The sequence below is a fragment of the Sturnira hondurensis genome, unplaced genomic scaffold (assembly GCF_014824575.4).
Source record: "Sturnira hondurensis isolate 20B ecotype Veracruz unplaced genomic scaffold, ASM1482457v3 Scaffold0004248, whole genome shotgun sequence".
Lineage (NCBI taxonomy): Eukaryota > Metazoa > Chordata > Mammalia > Chiroptera > Phyllostomidae > Sturnira > Sturnira hondurensis.
Window position 1 is genome coordinate 112,190 of NW_028076879.1, and position 20,103 is coordinate 132,292.

A 20,103-nucleotide genomic window follows, 5' to 3' on the forward strand; every position below is an offset into this window, starting at 1 on the left:
ACACCCAGCAGACGGCTATAGATAATATCAGAGCACCAACACAGCTGATCATCCATGAAGAGCAGAGATTCATGGTCAGTGGCCACAGCCAATCCTTGCTGTGATTGGCCTGGGAAAATCCCTCCCATTCACCTGCCAATGGAAACCAAGGTTCAACTACAAGAGTGGGTGTACTCAGCCCACACGAAGGGCACACCTCAAGCACTCAGCTTGGGTCATAGGGTTGCTGTACTACTGGACCTTACTGGACACCTACTACATGAAGCCACTCTACCAAGACATGAAGTCAAAGCAGCTCTACCTAGTACGTAGAAACCAACATGGGGAGACTGCCAAAATGAGAAGAAAAAGACACATAGCCTGAATAAATAGACACATAAAAATTCCAGAAAAAGCCCTGGCTGGTGTAGCTCAGTGGATTAAGCGCGGGCCTTCGGACCAAATAACCGCAGTTCGATTCCCAGTCAGGGCACATGCCTGGGTTGCAAGCCAATTCCCAGCAGGGGACGCATGAGAAGCAACCATACATTGATATTTCTCTCTCCCTTTGTCCTTCCCTTCCCCTCTAAAAATAAATAAATTTTAAAAAAGAAAAAAATCCGGAAAAAGAGCTAAACAAAATGGAGATAAGCAATCTTCCATATGCAAAGATCAAAACACTGATTATGAGGATGCTCCAGGAACTTGTTGTGGACTTCAACAGCATAAAAAACATCCAGTCAGAAATGAAGGATACACTAATTGAAATAAAGGACAATTTATGGAGAAACAACAGTGGAGTGCATGAAGCTGAGAACCAAAGCAATGATTTGGAACATAAGAATGTGAAAATAATCAATCAGAACAACAAGAAGAAAAAAATTTTAAAAATGCAGATACTATAAGCAGCCTCTGGCACAACTTCAAGGAGTCCAACATTTACATCATGGAGTGCCAGAAAGAGAAGAGAAAAACTGAGAAATTGGAAATCTATTTGAAAAAACAGTGAAAGGAAACTTCCCTAATTTGGTGAAGGGAATATACATGGAAGTCCAGAAAGCACAGAGTCCCCAACAAGATGGATGCAAACAGGCCCACTCCAAGACACAGCATAAGTAAAATGCCAAAGGTTAAAGGAAAAGGTGCAGCCACTGTGGAAAGAGGTATGGAAATTCCTAGAAAAATAAAAATGGAACTGCCTTTTGACCTGGCAAATCCACTGCTATGATTATAACGTAAGACTCCTGAAACACCAATCCAAAATAATCTGTACACCCCAGTGTTCATAGGAACACAATAGCCAAATCTGGAAGCAACCCAAGTGTCCATCAGTAAATAATGGATCAAAAAATATGGTACATTTACACAATGGAACACTATGCAGCAGAAAGAAAGAAGGAGCTCCTACACTTTTCAACAGCATGGATGGAACTGGAAAGCATTATGCTAAGTGAAATAAACTAGGCAGTGAGGGACAAATACCGTATGATCTCACCTTTTACTGGAAAATAATCAACAAAACAAATAAGCAAGCAAAATATAACCAGAGACATTCAAATTAACAGCAATCTGACAGCAACCAGAGGGGAGGTGGGATCAGATAATTCAGGGAGGGGGGAGGATTTTCAGGAAAAACTATAAAGGACACATGGACAAAGCCAAGGAGGGCTGGAAGCAGGGGAGGAAAGTAGGGATATCTGGGGTGGGGGAGTGGTAGAGGGTAAATGCAGGCAACTGTAACTGAACAACAATAAGATCATTTAAAACAAATAATAAATAAATAGAAATAAATTATATATGGAAGTTAAAGAAGTACTCAATAGGGTGGTTGGCACCTGAAAGGGTTTAAAAAATAAAAATAAAATCAGTAAGAGAAAAAGTTAGTTACCTACAGGGGAATTCTCATAAGACATTCTGCTGATTTCTCAAAAGAAATTTTGCAGGCAGAAGGGATTGGCAAGATGTATTCAAAGTCATTCTAAACAGAGACCTATAGCCAAGATTGCTCTACCCAGCAAAGCTATCATTTAGAATCGAAGAACAGATGAAGAGCTTGCCAGACAAGCATAAACTAAAGGAGTTCATTATCACAAAACCATTGTTACATGAAATGTTGAAGGGACTTATTAAGAAAAAGAAGATCAAAACTATGAACAATAAGATGGTAAAAATACAAATCTATGAATAATTGAATCTAAAAACAACCGAAGCAAACAAGAAGAACAGAGACAGGCCCTGGCTGGTGTAGCTCAGTGGATTGAGCGTGGGCCTGCGAACCACATGATTGCGGTTCAATTTCTAGTCAGGGCACATGCCTGGGATGCAGGCCAGTTCCCAGGTCCCGGCAGGGGACACACGAGAGGCAACTATACATTGATACATTGATCTCTCTCTCTCTCTCTCTCTCTGTCTCTCTGTCTCTCTCTCTCTCTCTCTCTCCTTCCCTTTCCCTCTAAGATAAATAAATAAAATATTTTAAAAAAAGAAGAACAGATACAGAATCATTGTTATAGAGGCCATTTTGATGGTGAAACAGAAAGTCTAAGCCAACCACATTCCACAAAAAATATCATATTAATCATTTCTCTTTTGGTTATGGTGTGGTAGAAACTGTCCTCAGCTCAATAGATTATAAAAAAGATTTATTTCTTCACTTATATTACAAAGCAATTTCAAGCTGCATTCTGCTGTGATTAAAGTGGCCCTTCTTGGGATATGCCATTCTTATACAAAAGGAGAAAGGAGATAGAGAGCTAACCATGCTTCTTAAAGGATTTGCTCTAAGGATTTACTGGTACATATCACGTCTACCTACTCAGCTGCATAGGTAAAACAAGTTACATGCCCAGACAGACAGCAGAGGGACACAGAACTTTGGCCTACCATAGGAAGCACTGACATAGCAAAGAATGGGAGTGTAGCATCCTCCTTCAGGGGAGGTGGAAAATAACTGACCTCCAGAGCACAGTCTAACATCCCTGTCAAAAAATCCTCCCCGAAGAAGGACCAGCATCACTGAGTTCACAGGACATCCCATCAAACTTTTAAAAGGTGTTTTGGAATGGGTGAAAAGGTGAGGTAACTACGAAGTACAAATAAGTAGCTCTGGCTAGTGTGGCTCAGTGAATTGAGCACTGGACTATGAAATTGCCAGTCAGGGAACTTGCCTGGGTTGCAGAAAATGTCCCCAGTAAGGAGTGCTCAAGAGACAACACATTAATATTTCTCTCCCTCTCTTTCCCCTTCCCTTCCCCTCTCTAAAAATCAATCAGTAATATCTTTTTTAAAAAAGTACCAATATATAGGTATAGAATAGCCGGGGAATATAAAGTACAGTATAGGAAATAGAGTAGTCAAGAAATTTATATGCATGACCAATGGAAAGGAACAATATTGTGGGAATGGCCTCAGGCTCTAGGGGGGCGCTAGGTAGGGTGGGGGGCAAAAGGGAAAAAAGCTGGGACAAAAGTAATAGCAAAATCAACAAAAATAATTTTAAAAAAGCTAGAGAATCTCTTTCTCTATTCAGAGTACAGAAAGAGAAGGAAAACTTTCAAAACCACTTGATAAAGCAGGTATAACATTAATTTTAATGTCTGACAACTATTTTTAAAAAGATGAAAATAATATTGGAGAAAATCAGCTATAAAAGTAAGACTCATAACTTTTAGAATCAATAGCACAAATCAGACATTCATATATACAAACAACATCCACTTGGAAGTTGTGATGAAAGAGAAGAACATATTCATAGGGTTGGAGCAAAAGCAGGTTTAGAGTTGAGAGTACATAAAGCAGAATTTATTCTTGTATTATTATTTATTAATTATTATATTGCTTTCCATATGAACAACTGTCAACCTACTATTGCCCCACCCTGTCCAATGGCAGCCAAAAAAGGCAAAATACCTAGGGGAAAAGCTCTTGAGAAGATTTTAAGATCTATATGAGGAACACTTTAAAGCGCCATTAAAGCCTTGATTCAGGCAGAGATAAAAAGATATCAAATGGTGTTAAAGTCATTAGGTGAATGGCTGGTGGAGAACCACATATTTATATGATGCCAAACACACCACACAGATTCCTTCCCAGTCTCACAGGAAGGAACATGTGAGTTTACAATGCAGGGATCAGTCTCTCATTTTACAAATCAAGGAATTAATATTTCTATCTATCAGTCATGGCACAGGGTATAATGTGATGTAGTTTACCAAAAAGTGTTTCACTTCAGTGTGGTCAAACTGCTAGCAATAACTTCCATTTATAGGAAAAAAGGATCTCGAGGAGCAAACTAGCTCCATCAAGAAAAAAAAAGGAGATAAAGATGGGATACTCTACCACCATGCCTCCTAAACTTTAACATGCATATAAGCCACCGTGGGGCACACAAATCAATGCACATTTGCATTCAGTGTGTCTGAAGCGGGACTTGGAATCTGCATTTCAACAAACTCCAGGTTGTGCTGATGCTGCTGTGAGTGAACACAGCTTAGAGAAATAGGAGAGTGGGGCAATCTCTCCAATCAGTCACTGTTGTGCAACACTGAGTTGCTAGAGACGAAGGGTCTGCAGCAGGATTCATAGCAACCAGACACAATGCAAAGTCCTGGATGAAATTCCTATTTTGACAAAACAACTGAAAAAGGTATTTTTCAGTGAAGAAATTTGAATATACAGTAGAATTTGATAATAATAAATTATCATTTATCAGGTTGGTGTGAATAATATTTAGGGAATGTGGAAAACATTGTTTTCAGGACATACGCTTTATATTTAGGAATGTAATATCATGAGTGATCCCAAAGCAATCAAAGAAAAATACACGAATCTGATTCAAACTGTACTACAACAGAGTTTTGTATTTGAAAATCTAATTGGTCCTCTGAATTCTGTTCTTAATTATTAACAAATAAAAGACACATACATTGTCATATCCTTGAGTGTTTAAATTTCAAAGAACATTGACCAAACAATTTAAAAGAGTAGTCAACATATATTGAGAGTTTACTCTCAAGAATACTTTCCAAAGTTTATTTAACCTTCACATCACAGTATGAAATAGAAGCTATGCCTGCCACTTGTCAATAAGTACTACTTGGATTAATGAAAAGGTAAACTACTATGAATAAAAATGAATATCTGTATGGTTTTAATTTGCATCTCTCTGATAACAAGTGATATTGAGCATCTCTTCATGTGTCTCTGGAGGGTGTGGGGAAAAGGGGACTCTGGTCCACTGTTGGTGGGATTGCAGACTGGTACAACCATTATGGAAAACAGTATAGAATTTTCTCAGAAAACTAAAATTGGACTTGCCTTTTGACCCAGCAATTCCACTGCTGGGATTGTATCCTAAGAACCCTAAAACACCAATCCCAAAGAACGTATGCACCCCAATGTTCATAGCAGCACAATTTACAATAGTCAAGAGTTGGAAGCAACCTAGGTGCCCGTCAGTAAATGAATGGATCAAAAAACTATGTTACATGTACACAATGGAATTCTATGCAGCAGAAAGAAGGAGCTCCTACTTTTTGCAACAACATGGATGGAACTGGAAAGCATTATGCTGAGTGAAATAAGCTAGGTGTTGAAGGACAAATACCATATAATCTCACCTTTAACAGGAAGCTAAACAACAAAACAAACAAGCAAGCAAAATATAACCAAAGACACTGAAATAGAGAACAGGCTGACAGTGACCAGAGGGAAGAGGGGAGGGAATTTCAAGAAAAATAGGGGAGGAATTTAGAGGAACATATATAAAGGATACATGGACAACAACTGAGAAGGGTGGAAATGGGAGGGAAGGGGGAGCAAGGGGGGTGGGATGGGATGGGAGTAATAGACAGAAAACAGTACTTGAAAAATAATTAAATATTTTTTTAAAAAAATGAATATCCTCTGGCAGTGAAATGAAAATCAAGTATAGGAATCAGGAGTATGACAGAATGGAAAAGAAAATTTACAAAATCACTGGAAAAGCATTCACCTAAGGAGAATTTTAGTTTAAATAATCTTTGTCTCAGAGTGCTAGTAATAGGTGACATTCCTATAGATGATTTGCAAATGACTAGTCAGGTTCACACAGGCACAGAACCCTGAGTTCTGTGTACATCTCCTGTTTTTAGAAAAGCAATATGATTAAGCCCATTCGGGCTTCACTTTGACCTCAGTTCAATTATGTACCTACACTCTGAAATTTGAGCAACTCATTTACCCCTCTATGCCTGTAAAATGGAGCTATGAATAGCTATTTCATAGTCACTGTGAATAATAAAGTTCTTTAAATATCTACCAATAAAGAGAAGCTATTAGCTCCATCTATGTAAGAGAATATTGATAGATAAACTAAGTAAAAATAATTTGCCTAGTCCACACAGTTTCTAATTGGTAGAATCAAGATTCAAGCTCGATTCCCTCAAAATCTGAAACCTCAGCTTTTATCTTCAACCACACAAAATTGATTCTCCCTCTCATTTCCTGGCTGGCTCAAAGCTTCTTTCTTCCCCATAAGGCAAGAAGAGATACCATTTCCAGTGCTAATAGAATGACATTTATTCACTCAATAATATTACTTGGGTGTGAAGAGAATGTCAAAGACATGTAAGCATCTGAGGATACAAAGAGATTATGTATAAAAAGAAGGATGAATTTGAAAACACTTATTCATAAAGATTTATGCACCCCTATGTTCACTGCAGCACTATTCAAGTTGGCCAAGACATGGAAACAACCTGTGTCCTTCCATAGATGATTGGATAAAGGAGATGTGGTACATATACTTAATGGATTACTACTCAGTCAGAAAAAGAATAAAATATTGCCATTTGAGACAACATAGATGGATCTTGAGACTATCATGCTGAGTGAAATGTTAAATGGAAAAGGACAAGAACCATATAATTTCATTCATATGTGGGATATAAAATAGAAAACAACAGAGGGACAAACCAAAAAACTCAAAGACATAGACAAGAGTATGGTGATTACCAGAGGGGAAGGCAGCTGTGTGCAAGATGAAGAAGGTAAAAGGGGTCAAAATATGATGATAAGGAGACTAGACCCTGGGTGATGAGCACACAATGCAATATATGAATGATGTATTATAGAATGGTACACATGAATGTTATGTTATTAACCAATGTTATGCCAATCAATTTAATTTTAAAAGAAGGATAAATAAGACTTCTGGCCAAGATGGAGGTGTAGGTAGATACATTTTGCCTCCTCACAGAACCAAAAGAAGGAAAACAGCACATTTAAACACACACAGACACACACACATACACACACACACACACAGACAAAAACAGAACTGCCAATAAATAAAATTGTATGGAAGCCTCACAACCAAGGAGTTAAAGAAGAAACATTCATCCAGACCAGTAGGAGGGGTAGAGCCAGGCAGCTGGGGTGGAGAGAACTCACAAAGAGGGAAAAGAGGATGATCAAACATATGAACAGTAAAATAACAACAATTTCACAACTATCAACAACCAAACATAAAAACAAAACAAACTAAACAAACAATTAGAACAAGAAGGAATCACAGAAAGGAAATTACATGGAAGGTTATCAGTGGGGAGGAGGAGTAGGTAGAATAAAGAAAAAGGTACAGAGAAAAAGAAGCATAAGTGGTAGGTACAAAATAGACAGGAGGAGGTTAAGAATAGTATAGAAAATGTAAAAGCCAAAGAACTTATAGCTGTGACCCATGGACATGAACTAAGAAGGTGGAATGGGGGTAGGTGGAATGGGGGGGGGGGGTGCTGGGTGGAAGAAAATAAAGGAGAGAAAAAAATGGGACACTGTATTAGCCTAATCAACAAAATATACTTTCAAAATAAAAATAAAATGGAATAGAATTTAAAAATAAAATAATAAAAGAAAGAAGAATGGAAGAATATATACATGCATGTATGTATGTGTGTGTATATATATATATAATTTCTCCATTCTTGCAAAAGCAATCTGGGACTAGAAAGAGATTCACAGCAGCAACAACAACCAAATCTATGAAATACTGAGGAGTAACCGCAACAGGAAAACATAGGACTTACATGGAGGAAACTATAACATTTCATTGAAGATAATTAATCAAAATATAAAAAGTGGAAAGACATTCCATATTCTTACCTGGGAAGAATTCAATAATGTAAAAATTCTAATCCCTCAGTCCAAAATTCAATGCAATTCCAAGAAAATGACTGAACCTCCACTTTGAAGTCTCAGCTCAAGTTCTCCTCTTCAGAGAGTTCCTTCTTGACATCTGTATTTTAAGAAGCTACGCCCACAGCCCAGTTACCTTCCATGGTGTTCTCATGCTCATTCTTTTCATGGCACTTTCTGCTTGCTAAGATTCTCTTCTTTGTATGTTTATGTGTTCATGGTCTTTTGTTTTCCCTCAGGAAAGTAAGTTCCTTGCCTGACTTGTTCACCACATTATTCTCTTCATTGCCCCCAAGGGTGGTGGTGGAAGTAGACTAGAAACTCAGTCTTTGCTTATAAGCTGTTATAATAGCGAGTTACATAGGATGCCACAGGAGCACATTGAAGGGATATTCAATTCAACCTTGTTGGTCTGGGAGGGCTTCCTGGAAGAAGTAACATCTGAGCTGAGGCAAAAGCAAGTGTGGTACCCTCAGGGCATTGAGAGGGGGTCAGAGAAACTAGGGAATCCAGGGGAGAGAGTAAGGGACCTCTGCATTGATAGAAGGAGAAATTCATGCGTGAGTAAAATGTGGTCTGAAGAATATTTAATAATACAGAAAAATGCATGCAATATAATACCACCTGAAAGGCATTTGAAAAACTTGTGTGAACAATGTTAAGAGGTGCCCAGGCTTACAGCGTCATGAGGTAGAACGGGAACTTCATCCAAAATGGGGTTTGAGGGTCTTTTGTGGGGGAGTCTCCATCACTATTGGTCCCTAAACTGAGGGAAGACTCATCTGCAGGACACTGGTGCGAGGATTCCTGAGTTGAAAGGAAGGACGAACTGAGCAGCCCTTGCAACACCTCTACGTCCAATGTTCGTTCCATTACCTCTAAAGAGTCACAGGTCTGTGGTCATGAAGGAACAGACTCAAGTCTGTGGGACAGACCCCTGGGATGCTTAGTCTTAGGGGACAGTCTGTGAGGATGGAGCGGAGGACCAGAGCTGCAGGGAAAGGGCCTTTCTTCACGCTGTCAGAAGCTCGTCAGTGCACACTCGGACAGAGGAGGGGAAGGGTCACCTGCCCAGAGGAGGGGAAGGGTCACCTGGACTGGACAGAGACACTGGAATGGAGCGATATCTTAGGCTGAATCCCTGTCCTGGACAGGGCAGGACATGACACACTGGGCTGAATGCCTGGCTGGGGCACCCCTGAGAGTACAGGCTCACAGCGACACCCCCAGCCCAAGTACAGAGCATTTCCTGCATGGTCAGACTTAGCCCAGCAAGTTCCCGCCAGACGCTCCCAGAGGAGGAGGGGGTGGGAATTAGGGGACCATAGTATTAAAAGGAGGGAACTCCCTGAAGAGCCCCTGGAAGCAGACATTGCTATTGTCCGGTGCTGAAGAGGAAACTGAGGCTCAAAGAGGCTGAGGAAGGTCACACAGTAGAAAAATCTGGATCCAATTTTTTAAATCTTTATTGTATTTTTTTCCATTACCATTTAGGATCTGTCCTTTACTCTTGTCACTCCTATTGCCACACTGGCACCCTCTGAGGGGAGGAAAGGAAGGCCTCTCCATCAGCGCCTGCCTGAGCCTGAATGTCTCCCTGTGACCTGTTCATTCCTCACCACCATCAGTCTGACACTGCCCCTGCTCCAGCAGTAGCACCACATTCCCTACCAGTCAGCCTCTTGGACACACAGGCTCCCCTCACCCCGCTCCCTAGTCCTCATTTCTGAATGCTCTTCCTCATCCTTCCCTCCACCTGGAACAGTCTCTACACTGTCACCTCCCAACCCCGTTCCCTGTACTGTCTGCCACTGGGAGCAGTGACAACTATAGTTCCCTGATGCAGAGCCAGAGACGAGTACACATTCTCCATTCCCACTGAGACCACCTAACACCAAGGATCAGTAAGACCACCACTGAGACCACCCAACACTGAGACCACCTAACACCAAGGATCAGTCCCATAGGAAGCAGTTTCTCAGTCTAAACACAGACTCCAAATTTCTGAGTGTTCCCTCAGGGGCTAGAAAGTGAAATTGTAGCCATCCTCAAGATGTCATGCTGAAAGGACACTCCAGTCACCAGTCCCTTCACCCTGCTGCAGTAGGGGGCAGCTCTACATCCTGCCTGCTCTCCTGGTCTGCAAAGCTTTCCCAGACACACCAGACTGTAGGGATCCTCCTTTGTCTGCTCTCCTCCATTGCCTACTTTCTGCACCCTTCATTTGGTGGCTCCCACTACCTGCAGGGAGAATCTCTTGTTTTCTGGTAGAAATGAATTTTATACTTACATCATCCTTCCTCCCGAACAGTGTCAAGTTTTTGTTATACTCTCATTATTAAATGCTTAGGTCTTTTCTTCCCTGGTTAACTCTGACACTTCAGAGATAGAGAATACTGACCTTCATATCCTCACTGCACCTGAGACATGCTGCTCTGTGTTTGCTGTTGCCCACAGGGCTGTGCTGTGGCTGCTGTCCCACTCCAACCGTGAGCTTACCTGTCTGCCTGTGCTCCTCTCTGCCAGCATCACCAATGACCTATAGCCTCTTTTTCAATCCTTTGTATCACTGGAGTTGGATATGAAAAGTCTGCTTGTGTATTCAGAGGCAGTCTGCATGTGGAACTATGAACATCATTTCAGGTTCATGTCCAGGTTGCCTGCCTCTGTCACACCATGTCTGTCCAGCACATCAATTGAGGCAGGGCAGCAGACAGGTCTCTCTGTTCATTACATCATGGCCTCTGGAATAACCCTGGGGTGTCAGGCCTGGGCTATACAGGGACTATTGCTATTTATTTATTTCCCAGGTAACATCAGTGTGGTTTCTCTCAGGAGCCCTGTGGGAGTTTGCAGCTCAGTAATTTTCCCATAGCCTTGACATTGCCTCAGGAGCAGTTACTGGGAAGGAAGAAGGATGTGGTCCAGCAGTACTGGGATTTCCTTTAAGAAAATTTGCTAACTGCCCATCTCTTGGGTTGAACTAGAGAGCCACATGAGCCATCCAAAAAATATCTCCTTTGGTTGCTGATATCTGAAATGGCACACTTCAATTGTCATAGAAGTTCTCTGCTAAAATTAGGGTACCTTGTGTGGAAGACAACAACGGTTTGTGAGCTTCCAGACAGAAAACGTTGAGTACTAAGGGGCACCAGGGGCAGCGGGTGCCAGAAAACTCCCAACTCCAGGCACACTCGCAGCTCCAGGGTCACCAGCATTTGCCCTCTCCCAAAGTGTGTACCCAGCGTCAGTATTTCAATTGCAATTGCTGCACATGTGACCAGAGCTTAGATCCAGCACCACCCCACCTCACCAGTATCTCTGGGGCCTGTGCTTTCTTTGCTCTTCCCTCAGAAAAACACTGGAGCCCTGGCTGGTGTGGCTTAGTGGATTGAGTGCTGGACTGCAAAGCAAAGAGTCCCAGGTCCAATTGCCAGTCAGGGTACATGCCTGGGTTGCAGGCCAGGTCCCCAGCAGGGGGCACTTGAGAGGCAACCACACATTAATGTTTCTCTCCCTTTCTCTCTTCCTCCCTTCCCTTCTGTCTACAAATAAATAAATAAAGTCTTTAAAAAGAGAGAAAAACACTGGAAAAGACAGGCTCAGCCCTGGAATATACATGAAGTTGTCTTAGAACTGTTAACCCATCCCACTGAGGAAAAAACCAAATAACTAGAGTATATGTGGCTATGGTTCCTTTTTGAATTTAGTCAAAGGTGCTGTGTCTGAGAATTAGCTTCCTTCCTCCTGCCCCACTTTCAGTGTGGTTATGTTATTCATTTGAAATGCCATGGGAGTAGAGTGGAAATAATTTAACCAGATTATAAACCTCACCATATACACAGTATACAAGTTACACAGATCCTGTACCTGCATCTACAGGTATATTTACATAGAAATAGATACAGGTATAGTATAGTTACAAGTATAGATATAAAATTATGAATAGGGGAAAACCAACTCATACAGAAGGCAAACATAGACAAATAAATGTAACTGCATTTCAAATGAATAATAGAACTACATTAAAAAGGGGGAATAGCCCTGGCTAGCATAGCTCAGTGGATTGAGTGCACATTGCAAACCAAAGGGTTGCAGGTTTGATTCCCAGTCAGGGTACATGCCTGGGTTGTGGGCCAGGTCCCCAGTGGGGGCCACATGAAAGACAACCACACACTGATGTTTCTCTCTCTGTCTCTTTCTCCCTCCCTTCCCCTCTCTAAAAATAACATTTTTAAAAAGGGGGAAGAATGTAAACCTAAATAGCTCTTAAACATAGTTTTTTTACTATGTACCTCAGACTAATGACACATTTAACTGTAAAAACATATTTTATTCTTGTTATTAATTTATTTTTCATGATAGAATTGGTTAGTGATTCTGAATCTGCTTTTGGTGTTCTGTGATTGAGCAAATAAATGACTCTAGTGTGGATAATGAAAGCCAACTTTCTTACTGCTGCCAGGGGGAGTTTCACATATGGGAAGGGGAAAGGCTGGGACAAACCCTGTTTATTGGACTGGGACTGGAGGCATGTGTGTAAACCCATGGTTTTGAAGTGATAGATACATATCCATACAGATAGATAGATAATAGATTATAGATTAGCACACAAGCAGAGAGATGTTGAAGTGTGTGCATATATGCACATCTATGCATACACGTATTTTTTCTGCTCTGTCCACTGAGCAGACCTAGAAGCAATGACACCTCCATGGCAACAAGCACACTTACCATCCATAAATCAGTTTTGAAATATCAGGAAGGGCTTTAAACCCCAAATCTGACAGGCAGGAGGGGAGGAAAGAGCTAACAAAACCCAGGGGTAGAAAGAGACACAGCTATACATAATCAGCTGCCTGGTAGGAGTTATGACTCCTACCAGGATAAGGATAAAGCAGCTAAAAATTTGTATTTTTAGACCTCACTCTCACTCTCTTCACTCCCTCCCATCTCTGCTGCAGCTCCCCATTGACTAAACCAAACCAGACACCAGAGGGAATACAGCAGCACTTCGCTGAGCTGACACTGATCAACTTCCAAAGTGCAGAGCAGGGTAGACAAAAGAGGATGAGTTTGGAGGAGCAAAAGGAAGCTGTCCACCCAGTACAGCATCCAGTGCTATCTAATGGAGCGTTCTTTTTATTTCTCATAGCTAAGTATTCTCATTTCTTTCTTTTATGTTTGGTTACATGTATTTTTTCATTTTAGTTTTTTTAAAATTTATCTTTAGTGGGGAAGGGAAGGAGAGAGGAAGAGAAATATTAATGTATGGTTGCTTCTCATGCATCCCCTGCTGGGAACTGGCCCCTGCTGGGAACTGGCCTGCAATCCAGGCATGTGCCCTGACTAGGAATCGAACCTCGATTGTCTGATTCATAGGCCCGCGCTCAATCCACTGAGCTACACCAGCCAGGGCCATTTTAACTTTATAACATTTAGAATTTCTAGGTCTGTTAATAAAAACGTGACCTGTCAATATCAGCCTAGTTGGACGTGTTGCAGAAAGCCCACCCACACCCTTGAATTTATACTTTCTTACTACCAAATGAACTAACGATAGTCTCTGAGGCCTCGGTTTTGTAGAACCTTCTCAGTTTTGAGTCATTATGATTCTATGGCAATGTAGGAAAATGCATTTCAAGAGAGAACCAAATTCATTTAAGTGTAGACATGAAAAGGCACATCTATTAGGGGAAAGATAATTTTACCTGGATTCCCTATGCCTAGTGTATATTCCCCATGTGCACTATAGGAGACCCCTAGGGCAGCTGGTTGGATGAATGACTGCATCAATTATGGAGTAGAGATCTACTCAGAAAAATTAGTGAATTGCTTAGGATATCCTGGACTATAGTAACAAATAAATTACAAAAGTACATTTGTTTAAAAAGTATAAAAGTTTCTTTTCTATGTAACAGTTCCAGTGTGTCTTTTTAAGACACGGTGGCTCTCCTAGATGTGGAAAACTTCCAATACAGGCTCATTCTGCCTTGTGGCTCAGCCACCCCATTCTGCCTCCTGGCCATTCCCATCAGTTGACAATAGGGCAAATAGAGGGTGAAGAAAAGCCAGAACTGGAACACATGGGTGGGTTGGCTAAAGTTCAGTCACTTGACAATGCCTCAGAGCAAGGAAGGTTGGGCAATATAGTCTAGCTGACTGCCCAAGTGGGATTCAGATTTGGGTAAGCAGCTAATGGTCTGCCACAATTAATATGCCTCAGGATGGACCAAAGAAGAGGGAACCAGTTGTCAAGCAGTTAAGAAAGCATTACAATATTTCAGGCAGAAAATGATGATGGTCAGAACTGAAGCACTGAGACAATAATTAGAAAAATCGTTATGAATTCTTTTCTTTTCTTTTAATTGTACTCTTCCATTACCACTTACCCCCTATACTCTCTTCCACCTCTACCCACTCCTTGTCCCACCACAATCATCATCCTGTTGTCTGTGTCCATGAGTCCTTTTCCTTTTTTGCTCCATTTCTCTACCCCTAAACTTCTCCCAGAGCTGTCATCCTGCACTCTATCCATCAGTCTGTCTCTATGTTGCTTGTTAGTTCAGTTTGTTCATAAGATTCTACATATGAGTGAAGTCATTTGGTATTTGCCTTTCTCTGACTGGCTGATTTCACTTAACATAATGTGCTCCAAGTCTGTCCACATCGTCACAAAGGATAAAATGTTTTTATTTTTTGTGGCCAAGTAGAATTCCATTGTGTAAATGTCATATAGTTGTTTTATCCACTCATCTGCTGACAGACATTTGGGCTGTTTCCAAATCTTGGCAATTGTAAATAATGCTGCACTTATAAATTATTTTAAATAAATAATAAGATCAGATGTAGAAGGGAGGAGTAAATTAGGTGAGTGTGCCTGTGAACATCCCATGTGTGGAGAACCTATAAAATAAACCTGAATATAATTCAATTCAATTGAATTCAATTCAATTCAATATGCAAACACATTGGTGCATGGAATAAAAATATTCCATAATAATCTTGTTTGAAATGATAAAAAGAAACAAGATATGGTCCTCCGCCTCAAAACACATTTGCAGTCTACTTAGATTAGATGCACAGAGTATGAGATTTGGTCAGACAGGTTGACAGGGTGACTGAATGTGGAAATATGGAAAAAAGAGTTGAAGCCCACAAATACAGACCTGAGATTCTACTAAGCACACTGAGGCCATGATGGAGTTAGATGAGTCAGCCAAGGAAATAATAAAGAAAGGTAAAAGAAGGTTGAAGGGAAAAACATTATGATTACATATATTTGAAGATTTGAAGTCAAGATAAAAGCCTATCAAATGTGAATGTCTAGTTTAAAAAATGGAATAGCAGGGAAGTAAATCCCCTGGTCTCACTTTGCCATGGCCTAACCCAGTGACCTTTGCAAATTACAACCTTTTGATTCCAGTTAGACACCTGTTACCTGCTGGTTCTGGGCTCATTCGGAGTTTGGTCAGTGGAAAAATTTCTACTGGTCTAGGGTGCTCACTGACCTTTCTTTACCCTGGAATGTTTTTTCAAAGAGTCCAAAATACTGTTCTTTTTTTTTCATGTGTAATAAAATTAGCATGTGATTTTCACTTCTCCATTAAAATGTAAGGACCTTGAGAGAAGAGACTATGCCATATATGAACGAATGGGCAAGTGAACTGTATTTTTCACATATTCATACTTTTTCTGTGAGCTCTATCAAAGCGTCTAGATATCAGGTGGTTGGGTGATAATCCTGGGTTGGGAATATGGGCACCACTGATTCAAGATCACTTATTACTTACTTGTACAGGAGAGTCCAGAGCCAACTGTCAATTAGTCCTACTGACTAAAAGAAATTCTCCCTCCCACCCCACCCCACAAACCAACATATTTGCCTATTTCTGAATTTAGTCACCCAGGTTTAGACACAACAAATAAGGGAGTCAAAAGAGGTGGTTGAGGATGATTATTACGCAGAATAACTTCATTAATAAATTTGGATTCCTCTCCCTTTTCCTGCTGAAGAATCCATGGGAGAAGACAACAGATCGTCTACCCTGGATTTTATCTTCCTGGGAGTCAACAGGCAGTGGGAACAGGAAGAATTCTTCTTCATCCTCTTCCTCTTCACTTACCCCATTAAAGTGATTGGAAACCTGCTCATCATCTCGGCCATTTGACTTCACAACCTAATGTGTTCCTTCTTGATAACCTCTCCTTGGTTGGCATCTTCTTTTCTTCCGTAACTATCCCTAAGATGCTAGCCAAGTATCTCTTGAGCACCAAAGCCATCTCCTTTGGGGTTGTCTAACACAGATGTATTTCATTATTACCTTGGGTAACACAGATAGCTATATCATAGATGTGATGGCATGTGACCACGCTCTGGCCATCAGCTGCCCACTTCATTACACAACAATGAGCCCACAAGCTTGTGTCTTGCTAGTTATTGGGACTTAGGTGATTAGAGACATCAGTGCCCTCCCCCAGACTCTGCTCACAGCTACTTTGCCCTTCTGTGGCAACCAAGTGGTGGCCAATTTCTACTGTGACACTACCCTTTTGCTCAAGCTGTCCTGTTCTGACTTTAATGGGAAGATGAGGTACCTTGATGTTGCTGTTTTCTCTGTGCCATTGCCATGCATCATCATGTCCTATGTTAAGGTCTTCTCCACAGTCTTACGTGTCCCATCCACCAAGGGTGTGCTCTACCTGTGGCTCCCACCTTACAGTGGTTTCTTTGTATTATGGGACAGTCATGGGCATGTACTTTTGCCCTCTGATCAGTTATAGCTTAAAAGATGCTGTGATAACTGTGATGTACATCGCAGTAACCCCAATGTTAAATCCTTTCATCTATAGTCTGAGAAATTGGGACATGAAGGCTGCCCTGGGGAAACTCTTCAGCAAGAGAATCTCCTTGTAAGCAATGCGAGTTCATACACTGCAGACTGTAGTCACTAATTAAAATGCACTTGGAAATCCATCCCCAATGTCTTCCCTACCTGATAAGCCACCTTTCTTCTTTACAGCTATTACATTCCTCTTTGGAATCTTATAGCAGTTCAATAAGACGTTGTATTGAGATTATCAGTTTGTGCACATTATTGCTCCTTTCAGCAGAGTGGTAGACAAGGAATATTGGGATCTGTCCCAGCTTTGTTACTAATTAATAGAGCAAAGTTGAGAATTTTGGAGTCTTGCTGTCCAGATCTCCATGATAAAAATAATGTCTGGCTTGTCTCTGTCATAGGTTGAGGATCACAGTACTTCAGGATTTGGAGGCTATAAATCACCATCCAAAAGTCATTTTTGGACTTTTATGTCTAATCATCTTTACTTTGCATGCAAACCTGAGGGAAAGGACTGTCTTAATATATCACTCTGCTTTTCCCAAGGTTTGTCATTAAGGAGCATAACTGTTGGTGGAGGTGGAATGAATAAATGTAATCTGATAATGATTAGATGCAATCAGCTTTGACTTTATTTCTCACCCATCATATGTAGATGGTGTTGTCATAAACTCACCCAGGAGCCAATCAGAATTCATATGCATAATGTTTAAACAAAGAATAATTAAAACAGAAAATTAGATGCATAGATGTATTCTCAAAGCAACTAAAGGTGATAAAACATGAATAGTGATGTAACTTAAAAGTTAACTTCAGGAAGAACTTACTTTCACTGGGACTAGGAGAACTGAAGAGAAAAGGTGGCATTACCACAACCATGGAGTTCAGAAGGCCACATAGTACTGCCTCTTTTTGTTATTATTATTGTTGATATAGTTTCTATTCATCTTTACTGCTGGGCATAGAAATAGAAATGATCCCAGACATTGTTGTAGACACAGTCCTCCTGACACCCCTTTGTGTAATATCAACACAATGTCCATCTAATTGGGATCAGTGACTGCAGCCAATACAGAAATCTTTTCTTTTCTGAATGGCCCAAGGTAATTTGATTGAGCCATGCTACAACTTGATTGTTCTTATCATAATAATATATGCTGAAAACATGTAAGTTTCAAAATGCTACTATGGATAAAATTTTCACGAGATTATAAGCAAGTAAAATAACCAAAAAATTCACTTTGTGCGATACACATGGATGCAATAAAAGCACATTAAAAACAAAAACAAAACATCAGTACAGAACTCAGGACGAGAGGATGTTCAAGAGTGGGGACTCGAGGTAATGGAAGTTCAGCACCGTGTAGGCCATGACTAAAGTCTTAATTTTAAGGTTGGGTAGTGGATCAATGATGTTCATAATATCTTCCATTATGAATGAATAAATAAATAGATATTAGATAGATGAATGGACAGAAGCTTGTTAATCAGTAAGAAAACAAGATACAGGGCTTTACATAAAACAGTGATGAGAGTTTTTCTTTAAGAAGGGCTAAGTAGGAGAGAGAGCAGTAAGGGAAGAGTAAGGAGTGGCAAGACCAAGAGGTTAATTAGGCATCTCAGAGCAATCTGGAGTGCAAGAGTGAATACATAGATAAAGAATTCAGAGGCAAAAGTAATGTAGAAATAGAAATAATAGAATGTAGTAATTTTTAGGATAATAAAGGATACCTTTATTGAAATTAGTAAAAAGAGAGTAATTTAAGAGAAATTAGTTCCATTTTGGGCCAATTTTAAAGGGGTCTAGTGGGACACTCTAATGGAAGTATTCAATAAATTTTCCAAGGAAGATATGAAACTTTGCAGCAAAATTAGCAGAGTAGTCCTGGCCCGGTGGCTCAGTTGGTTGGAGTGTTGTCCTGAACACCAAAAGAAAAAAGGTTGTGGGTTCAATTCTTGGCCAAAGCACATACCAAGGTTGTGGGTTCCATCCACTGTCAGGGTGCATAAAGGAGACAATCAATCAATGTTTCTCACATCGAGGTTTCTTTCACTCTCTCTTTCCCTTCCTCTGTCTCTAATATGAATAAACATATCCGCAGGTGAGGATTTAAAAAATTAGCAGAGTGTAAATCAGACTGTAGTTGATAAAGTTCAGAAATAAATGAAATCATGTAAAAGACTGATATAATGACTAAATTTCAAGAAAGCACGTCGTAGTGGAGAATGAAAATTCCAGTTGGGGAAGAAAGAAACTTGTACAAACTCAACTTGATGTCCACACAAATCGACCTATGAGTCTCTCTTAGTTTTCTGTCAGTCAAAGCACATGGCCCGAGATACTTTCGGCATGTTGTCATACTACTACTGAGTATGCATGCAAACATTAGTTTTTCTTTTAATGAAACAATAAACAGACTCAAGACATAGAGAACAGGCTGATGACTGCCAGAAGGGTGGGAAGTTTGAGAGGCTAAATAAAAAAGTGAAGTGATCAAGAAGTATAGATTTGTAGTTGCAGAATGGTCACAGGGGTGTGAAGTAAAGCATAAGGCATGCGGTCAATAATATTGTCATAACTATGTACGGTAACAGGTGGATGCTGGAAATATTGGGGGAACCACTTTATAAAGTATATGAGTGTCTAAGCACTATACTATAAACCCAAAACTCATACAAAACAATATTGAATGTAAACTATAATTGAAATAATTGTAAAAATTAAAATAAGTTAAATAATTAAAAAATAAATGTAGCAATAGTCGACACAAAAGAAAAGTGCCAAGTGCCACATAGTTCAAAATGTGCCATATAGTTCCAAAGAGAGTATTTCATTAAATGTCAAATACATCAAGTACTTATGTACTTTTATTCTATCACATGTATTATTGTCTTTTAAATTTTTTAAATAGCCTTATAATATGCATAATAATAGCCCTCTGTTACAGATGAGGAAACCAAATCCCCCAAAGATGAAGTGACTTACTCGATGTCTTGCATTAGAAAATAGGTGAGGACTTGAGTCCAGTTTCCCCCATACTGACTGCATTCTCCTGACTCGATAGCGGGTCCATGGAGGATATATAAAGGAATGAGCAACGATGTCTAA

The 20,103-nt window shown here is 40.2% G+C and overlaps 1 pseudogene; it reads left to right on the forward strand.

Annotated features, from left to right (window-relative positions):
- Window positions 1-16,172: 16,172 nt before the first annotated feature.
- On the forward strand, window positions 16,173-17,068 carry LOC118986262 (olfactory receptor 1A1-like; annotated as a pseudogene).
- Window positions 17,069-20,103: the final 3,035 nt, after the last annotated feature.